The sequence below is a fragment of the Nycticebus coucang genome, chromosome 4 (genome assembly GCF_027406575.1).
Source record: "Nycticebus coucang isolate mNycCou1 chromosome 4, mNycCou1.pri, whole genome shotgun sequence".
Taxonomy (NCBI): domain Eukaryota; kingdom Metazoa; phylum Chordata; class Mammalia; order Primates; family Lorisidae; genus Nycticebus; species Nycticebus coucang.
In genome coordinates this window covers 147,301,615-147,311,502 of record NC_069783.1, presented here as the reverse complement: position 1 = coordinate 147,311,502, position 9,888 = coordinate 147,301,615, and positions in this window count along the sequence as shown.

Here is a 9,888-nt window from a genome sequence, read left to right as displayed (position 1 = left end):
CGCAGCGGTGGCGGCAGCAGCGGCGGCGGCGGCAGCGAACAATGCCCGCCCCCTCCCGGGCGGCAGGTGAGGCGGCGCGGGGCGGGGCGGGGCGGGGCGCGCGCAGGGGGCGGGGCGCGCAGGGGGAAGGGCGCGGGGCTGCGCGCGCCGCTATTGTGTGCGGTCTCCGCGGCGCGGGGCGGCGCTGTCCCAGGCTCGGGGCCGCAGCGCTACCCCGCGGCGGCGGCCCGCGCTCCGTTCCTCTCGCTCCCGCGACGCCCCCCCAGCCCCGCGGCCGCCGCCTCCCCCGGCGCTACGGTCGGCCCGACCGCTCTCGCAGCGCTGCCGCCCGGCCCGCACTCCGCGCCGCAGGAAGGGGTGGGCCGGGGGGCGGTGGCCGCGGCGCGACTGGCGGAGCCGGCGGGCCTCTTAAAGGGGCCGCGCCGCGGGAACCGCGAGGGCGCCGCGGAGGCCGCTCCCCCACCGACCTGCTGCCTTCTCTCCATCCCTGCGCGCTTGGGGAAACTGAGGCCCCGACGGCGGCGACACCGACTCTCCAACTCGCAGCCCAGGAATCCACCATATAAAATAAAACCGGCTCCTCTGGTACAGAGAGACCTTCCCAGGCCAGAGGTCCTGGCAACAGGAACACCTGGCTCCTCATTTCCGTCAGAGGTGGGCACGCTAGGGGCCGGGACCCGGCAGGTTGGATCACCAACGCCAGCAGCCTCTGTGTCCAACAGACCTTTGGTGATATGGATTGGATCCCTGGTTGGATGATGAAGCAACCACCGCCTCAAGGGATTGTCGTAGAGACACGACATGCTGGATAACAAATAGGAATTTCTCCCGAGGTCACCCTACACCCACCCCTGCCTACCTGCGTCCTGAGCTGTGTGTTTATGCCCTGGCCTCTCGTAAGCTCAGAAACCAGCGTAGCTTTTCCAGGGACTGCCCAAGTCAGAACTTACCGGGTTAGTCTCCCTCTAAGGGAATCACCAGCCTTCACCCTGACCCACAGGACTGAGTGGGAGACTTGGACACCCCCAGTGACAGGGAGTGAAATAATTGGTCATTCTCTAGGGACATCCAGAGATCTGAGACACATGGGAGACAGCACTGTGTAGGGAGCCCCAAAGGGCAAAAATTGAAAATACCCAAACCAGGCTGCTGAGTGAAGGGGAAGAACGGAAACAGGATTTGGCAATAGAACTGGGCTTGAGTCTCCTGACTACCTTTCTTTCTCTGCCTTGGTTTCCTGGGAATTAAAATGAGAATAGGACCATCCACCTCCCAGGCCTGTTGTCCCTGCGTGGATGTAAAAGGTTCATTTCCTGCCCTCAATTCCAGTGCCACCCAGAGCACAGGCTTTTTTACACAGCCTAAAGGAACAGATCCCAGGGCTAGGCTTGGAATCAGTCTGTGACCTGTGATGGGACTCACTATGTTGTCCAGTCTGGTCTCAAGTGACCCTCCTGTCTCAGCCTCCTGAAGTTCTGGGATTACAGGCATGAGCCACTGCTCCTGGTCGGTTTTTATTTTGTAATATAGCAGCTTTATTGAGATATAATTCAAAAGCCACGCAGTTCACCAATTTCAAGTTTGTGAGCCTCGGTTCTGTCCTCCTCTGTAAAATGTGAGTGCCATGTTTAAAATGGCACACACAGAACACAGTCCAATAAGGTGGCCTGTTAATGTTAGCACCCTAGGAGAAGGTGAGTGCTGCTGAAACGCTGAGGCCTGGCTTCTAGGCAGGGTGGCCTCTGCACAGCTCACTGCTGCCCTCTGCAGGCCTTTCCCACCTGCTGCCACTTTGTCTTGGAGCAAGCAATCCTCTTCCCTGCCAGGGCAGGCTGTAAAATGCCCATTTTGCAGAGGAGGATACTGAGATGAGGATACTGACTTTGGGGCAGTGGGGCAGAAAGCACTGTGATTCTGAGCAGAGCTCTCATCCTCAGTGGCCTGTTTTTTAAAGTGGGTATAATAAATCCTGACTTCACAGGGTCATGGTTAGTATTAGCTGCCTTCTCCCAGTGACCTGCTGAGGTCCCCTAGTGAGTGGTCCAGGCAAAGCAAAAACCCAGGCTTCCAGAACCCCCATTTGCTGGCCATTAGCAGAAAGAATCCTAAAAACACAAACTGTTTTATTCCCTTGCTGACCAGGCCTCTTAGTTTTCAGGGGGATTTGGGGACTCATCGGGGCTCACAGTACCACCAAATGCCTGGGAAAGAAAGGGGCATACTCTGGAGGGGTGGTTCATCTGTCAGTGAGAAGTCACTTTCTCTGGTTCATAGAGTCCAGCTCAGCCACACTTTAAATATTTTATACTATACACAAGCAAAGTCACTTCAGAAACTCTGAAGTTGTTTGGTTTGAGTTTACAGGCTCTGTTCTCTTGTCATAACAAATGGCTGGTTGTTGGGTGCAAGGACATGTCCAGACAATGGCTTTTTCTCCCTTGGGGCATCCTCTTCTGGTCCCAAGGACGTTACTCCATCCTTAGGACTCCTCAGAAAGAGCTCCCACCCTAAGCCTCTGGCCCATTCCTGCAGAGCTGTCTTATCATCTACCCCACTCCCAGAGGAGCAAGAAGAGTCACAAGGTCCACAGACATACATTGAACTCTGTAATCCTACATTTGGTGTCTGTCTTAGCTAGATCTAAACTCTGCAAGGACACAGACCTATTTGTCTCATTCCTGCATGTCCCCCAAGTGCTACAAGGTGCAAGGGCACCGGAGCAAACCCGTGTGTGGCCTGGAGGGCGCACAGCCCAAGGAGGGAGACACAGGTGGGGGAAGGGAATGATAAGGCAGTCAGAGCCAGGCCACAGCAGAGGTGTGTGTGCCGTGCTGCGGATGAGGGGGGTGCTGCAGTGACACTTAAGCTGGTTCTGAGGATAAGAAACAGACAGGGCGGCGCCTGTGGCTCAGTCGGTAGGGCTCCGGCCCCATATACCGAGGGTGGTGGGTTCAAACCCGGCCCCGGCCAAACTGCAACCAAAAAATAGCCAGGCGTTGTGGCGGGTGCCTGTAGTCCCAGCTACTCGGGAGGCTGAGGCAAGAGAATCGCTTAAGCCCAGGAGTTGGAGGTTGCTGTGAGCCGTGTGAGGCCACGGCACTCTACCGAGGGCCATAAAGTGAGACTCTGTCTCTACAAAAAAAAGAAGCAGTGAGACAGGCTCAGCATCTGTAGCTCAGAAGATAGGGCACCAGCCATATACACCAGAGCTGGCAGGTTCGAACCCAGCCCAGGCCTGCCAAACAACGACGACAACTGAACCAAAAAAAATAGCTGGGCGTTGTGGTGGGTGCCTATATTCCCAACTACTTAGGAGGCTGAGGCAAGACAATCGTTTAAACCCAAGAGTTTGAGGTTGCTGTGAGCTGTGATGACACAGCACTCTACCCAGGGGGACAGCTTAAGACTGTCTCAGAAAAAGAAAAGGGGCAGCGCCTGTGGCTCAAAGGAGTAGGGGACTGGCCCCATATGCCAGAGGTGGCTGGTTCAAACCCAGCCCCGGCCAAAAACTGCAAAAAAAAAAGGAACAAAAAAGGAAAGAAACAGGGAGACTAAAGGACAAGGAGACTTCAAGGTTGTAGGAGTGTTTGAAGGACAGTGTGTGTGCTTGGAAGTGAGATCAGAGGTGAGGCAGGGCCCTGTAGCCCTGTAAGAAGCTTGGGTTTTATTCTTAATGCATGGGAAAGCCCAAGCCTACACGATCAGATAGAACTTTCCAGCATGATGGGTGTGTTCTGTAATGTGCACAACCACCCCTGCAGCCATGAGCTGCCCCGTGGGATCACCCAGCACCTAAGATGTGGCTAGGGCAACTGAAGAAATGAATTTAAATTTAAATAGCCATGCTGGCTGCTGGGTGGGGCTGTGTGGGAGGCAGTGGGAGCCTGCTGGGCTCTGGGGAGGTGGAGATGAGAGGCAGGAGCAAGGGAAGAGCTGGGGGCTGTGGCAGCTGTCCAGGTAGCAGGTGTTGGTGACCCAGAGTTGAGTAGAAGCAAGGTGCCTGAAAGAAAGGGTTGAGTTGGGCAGCGCCTGTGGCTCAGCAGGTAGGGCGCCAGTCCCATATGCCGGAGGTGGTGGGTTCAAACCCAGCCCCGGCCAAATTAAAAAAAAAAAAAAAAAGAAAGGGTTGAGTTCCAGGACCATTCTGGAAGTAGAGCTGTGGGGCTTACAGATGGAGAGGGTGTCGAGAACGAGGGAGGGCCAGCTACAGGGCTGACCATGGGTTGCGGACTGCCCTGGATGAGGAGGTGTGCCCACGCGAGGCTGCAGGTACCTAGGGCTCACCCAGAAGCAATCAGACCACACACAGAAACTGAAGTGTCGCCAGTGAATAGCTGTTCATAGCCACAGGGCAGGAGATTCTTCCCTGCCTGCAAGAGGATGGTAGAGAAAGGGCAGAGGCTGGACTAAGAGGGAAGTAGCAGCAGAGAGACAGAGAAGGGACTGGCCAGGGAGGTGACAGGGATCCAGGAGTCTGAGGGGACTTAGTGAGGAGGGCAGAGCCCTGAGCTGACACTGCTGTGCCCGCAGATGGAAGGACACTGGGTGCTTCTGGCATCAGATGGGTGGCCCCAGAGTTTCACTGTGGAGGCGGGAGGCAGTACGGTCCTGAGGCTGCCCCGGGTTCAGCAGGTGGAGGGGGTTCACCAAGGGCTCCACGGCTATCTCCAAGCAGTGGGTGGCATTTATTTTCTTGATCATTATGCTTTTCTTAATTCTCTATAATGAAAATGTCTATCTTACAATTTAGAACAACCAATAGCTGTTATTTTTGTTTTTATTTTTTACAGCTTTGTGGAGGTATAATTCAAGTGTACATATTTAAAGGGTGCAATTTGATGAGTTTTAGCATCTGTACACACTTAGTTTTGTTTTCTTTTTTTGTTTTGAGACAGAGTCTTACTTTGTTGCCCCTGGTAGAGTGCAGTGGGGTCATAGCTCACAGCAACCTCAGACTCCTGGGTTCAAGTGATTCTCTTGCCTCAGTCTCCCGAGTAACCGGGACTACAGACACCCACCACAACTCTCGGCTATTTTTAGAGATGGGTCTTGCTGTAGCTCAGGCTGGTCTTGAACTTGTGAGCTCAAGTGATCCGCCTGCCTCAGCCTCCCAGAGTGCTGGGATTACAGGCATGAGCCTGTATACACTTTGAAACCATTACTACAATTAGGTAATAAACATTTCCATCTCCCCCAATAGATGCTAATATTTTAAAATCTTGAACCTAAAATAGGACAGGCAAGTGGGATTTATCTGGATGATGTTCCCCCTCAATTTTCCTCATTTTCTGAGTATGGTTCTAAGGGTCTATACATTTATTTAAAAACTGAAACAATGGGAGGCGCCTGTGGCTCAAAGGAGTTGAGTGCCGGCCCCATATACCGGAGGTGGCGGGTTCTAACCCAGCCCCGGCCAAAAAAACAAAAAACCGAAACAACACATACACACACCCGTTCAGCAACAGCCCAGGTGACTCCTAAAGGCCAGGCCACGTTCCAGTAAACCTTCCCCAAGGCAGCCCTTTCCCCATATAGGCAGGAGGGGCTGGGACCCAACAGTCCCCTCTGCTGGAGAGAACCTGATGCCTCAAAACCCTGGACATGGGAATGAACACCCCCAACAGGTGACAGGATAAATAGAAAGTTGTATATCCTGTCTTGGCGCCCGTAGCACAATGGTTACAGCACCAGCCACATACACCAAGGCTGGCGGGTTTGAACCTGGCTGGGGCCAACTGCAGCAACAAAAAAATAGCCGGGCGTTGTGGCAGGCGCCTGTAGTCCCAGCTACTGGGAGGCTGAGGCAAGAGAATCGCTTAAGCCCAGGAGTTGGAGGTTGCTGTGACCTGTGACGCCACCGTAGTCTACCGAGGGCAACATAGTGAGACTCTGTCTCAAAAAAAAAAAAAAAAAGAAAAAAAGAAAGGACGAAAGTTGTACATGTCATCGACATTCATCCAAACCCATAGAATGTAAGCTATGGACTTTGGGTGATGATGAGTCAATGTAGGTTCATCCACTATCACAAATGTCCCCCCCGGTGTCCCCTGACACTGAGCCCCAGTAGCTATTGCTTAAATAGACTTGGGGCTCAGTGCCTGTAGCATAGTGGTTACGGTGCCAGCCACATATACCAAGGCTGGCAGTTTTGAACCAGCCCAGCCCAGCTAAAAACAACAATGACAGCGGCAACAAAAAATAGCCGGGTGTTGTGGTAGCCTCCCAGCTACTTGGGAGGCTGAGGCAAGAGAATCGCTTAAGTCCAAGAGTTTGAGGTTGCTGTGAGCTGTGATGCCACAGCACTCTACTGAGGGTGACATAGGGAGACTCTGTCTCAACAACAACAACAACAAATTAGACTTGGATGGGCACCTATAGCTCACTGATTAGGGTGCCAGCCACATATTCCGGGGCTGCTAAACAAACAAAATAATAATAATAAAAATTAAAAAAAAAAAGAAATTAAAAAATAGACTTTAGGACAATCCATTGAGACAGAAAGGAGATGGTGGTTGCCTGGGGCAGGGAGGAGAGGTTGAGGAGTTCATGCTAATGAGTATGGAATTTCTTGGAGGGTTATGAAATGTTCTTGAACTGGATTGTAGGAATGGGTGTACAACCTTGTGAATATACTAAAATCCATTCAGTTGTACATTTGAAATTGTACACTATTTGAATTATGTCTGAATAAAGCTGTTATATTTAAAAAACAAACGCAATAGCTCACACCTATAATCTCAGCATTTTGAGAGGCCAAGGCAGGGGGACTGCTTGAGGCCAGGAGTTCAAGACCAGCCTGGGAAACATAGTGAGACTCTGTTTCTACAAAAATAATCATAAATTAGCTGAGTGTGGTGGTGCGCGTCTGTGTCCCAGCTACTAGGGAGGTGAGGTGGGAGGATGACTTGAACCTAGAGGTTCTCAAGTTCCAGTGAGTGATGATCACACCAATATACTCCAGCCTGGGTGACAAAATAAGACCTTAAAACATACACATATGCACAAAGCCCCACCTACACTATGGTACTTTGCTACAGAAGCTAAAACTAATTATAATAAAACACTGTGCTTGTTGAGTCCCTGTTTTCAATTCTTTTGGAACTAGATCTCAGAATGGAATGAATGGAATTTGTGGGTTATAATAAGGCAATTCCACGTTTTCATAAAGAATGGCATTATTATTATTATTATTATTTTTAAGACAGACTCCTTTCTGTCACCCCATCTAGGGTGCAGGGCGCCATCATAGCTCACCACAACCTCAAACTCCTGAGCTCAAGTGATCCCACTGCCTCAGCTGCCCTAAGCTGGAACTATAGGCATGTATCTGGCTAATTTTCCTATTTTTAGTAGAGATGGAGTCTTGCTCTTGTTCAGGCTGGTCTTGAACTCCTGAGCTCAAGTGATTCTTCCTTCTTGGCCTTCCTGAGTGCTAGGACTACAGGTATGAGCCACCATGGTCAGCTTGGGTGCCTTTTTCTATTAATAATTCATCCAAAGGCGCTGTACAGGTGGGCACAGTAGCCCTGCCATGAGGGTGCCCCATCTTCCTACCTTCCATCCACCTAGCCCTTGCCAGGTACCCAGCCATAACCCCAGCAAGAGACAGGGGTTATGTCACACAGCAGGAAGTGGGGGGCCAGACTGGAGCCCAGCCTCCCGGGTTCTCACTCGGTGCTCTCGGATGTTGTGAGGTCTCTCGGATGTTGTGAGGTCAGGCAGGACCATTGGACATGGCTCTATGCAGGCAGCCGGGTTTCTTGCCTCAGACTTCCAGGAGGCCGGCTCAGATTCTGGGGCTGTTTCTTGTTCCTTTTTTGCCCTGCCTGCACCCGCATCCCCACCAGCCTGGGAGGCTGGACGAGGGCTCCCTTCAACCAGGAGGTGGCCATGTGACCTCCATCCATCATCTGTCATCTGTTACCCGTCATCTGTCAGCCACAGGGAGCTGGGGGCAAGATCAGAGAACTGGGCCATCAGTACAGCTGTTCTCCAGCCCTGCTCCAGCCCAGAGTGGGGCATGGGGATCTGTGGGTGAGAAACCTTTGAGTGAGAAACCTGCCTTTCACTGTGGCCGTGGGAAGAGGGTTCCAAACAAGTGGGGTGTGGGCCTTTCCTCTCAGGCCTGGGGCCCTCTGCAGCAGTAATTCCGCCCGCCTTCCACTCGATCCATTATTGATGAGGCCACTGCGGTGGGGGCTATCCCAGCGGAGTCTCCTGGCTGCTGTAGCCAGCCTTCCCAGAGAGCGAAGGGCCTAGGACAAAATGTGCTTGTTCCCAAGAGCTGCCCAGTGAGACAGGCCAGGCTATGGCCTCCAGTGCTCAGAGGTCCAGGGCACCCTCAGGCCAGGGGTGCTATCCATCCAATGGGGAAGAGAGAGCCCAGGGCCTGCTTTGCTCTGACACACTCCATGTGTCCTAAAAGACTCGGGGGGAGACTGCTGACAGCAGCCCAGGGGCGCAGGCTCAGAAAAGTGGCTGGTGGCCCTGCATGCTGGGGAGGCACTGAATGAAGGGGAAGAGGCCAGGAAGGGTCTGCATTGCCTGTTAGGAGGTGTGTGCCCGCACACATCCCAACTGTCCATCAGCTTCCCTCAGGGGAAGGCCTGACATATGGGAGGTGACATTGGGAGACCACAGCAGATGGCAGAGGAGGCTGGGAGCTGCTGGGGAGTGATCTCATCTCACGCTGTGCCCCAAGCCATGGGGTCTGGGGAATGGGGTGACCCAGGGCCCACCCAATGTCCAAAAGGCAAAGCAGGTCCAGGAGCCACTTCTCTGGCAGGAGAGGAGGAATCCCTCTCCAAGCTGAATGCTTCTTCTTCTGAAAGCCCCTCCCTGCGTGCCTTCTGTCACCCCTGCCCTGGGCCCCTCCATTACCATGTCCCCTCTGAAGTGCCCTACAGCCCCCAATTCCTTGTCTACCCGCCAGCATCTCCAGGGGCTTGGGGCTACCAGAGCTGGGGAGAACTGCCTCCCAGTCCAGCCTCACCCACATAGCCCCAAGGCTTATGCTGCTTGTCCAACACACTGGCACCTATGTGGACTGTAGAAGGAATACCTGGGGAAAGGCAGAGGGCCAGGCTGGAAAGGGGCCTCTGGTAAAGCAGAGGGCACGAAGGAGTTAGAATTAGTGAATGATGAAAATCTGAAATTTTTTTTTTGAGACAGAGTCTTATTCTGTCACCCGGGATAAAATGCAGTGGCATCATCGTCGCTTGCTGTAGCCTCATACTCCTGGGTTCAAGCCATCCCCCTGCCTCAGCCTCCCAAGTAGTTGGGACTACAGGCACCTGCCACAACACCTGGCTAGTTTTTCTATTGTTTATAGAGACAGGGTCTCACTCTTGCTCAGGCTTGTCTCAAACTCCTGGGTTCAAGTGATCCTCCTGCCTCAGCCTCCCAGAGTTCTGGGATTACAGGTGTGGGCCACCAAGCTGGGTCTGAACTGGGCTCAAGTGATCCTCCTGCCTCGGCCTCCCAGAGTTCTGGGATTACAGGTGTGGGCCACCAAGCTGGGTCTGAACTGGGCTCAAGTGATCCTCCTGCCTCGGCCTCCCAGAGTTCTGGGATTACAGGTGTGGGCCACCAAGCAGGGTCTGAACTGGGTTCATGTGATCCTCCTGCCTCGGCCTCCCAGAGTTCTGGGATTACAGGTGTGGGCCACCAAGCTGGGTCTGAACTGGGTTCAAGTGATCCTCCTGCCTCGGCCTCCCAGAGTTCTGGGATTACAGGTGTGGGCCACCAAGCTGGGTCTGAACAGGTGCCTTTCACCAGTTGTCTGTCCACTGCTCTGTTCAGTTACCTAGGTCATCGGTGACCTTAGCTCTCCTGGCTTAAGATGCCCCACATCCCTTCAGAGAGATGTTCATCTAGGAGGGGTCCCCG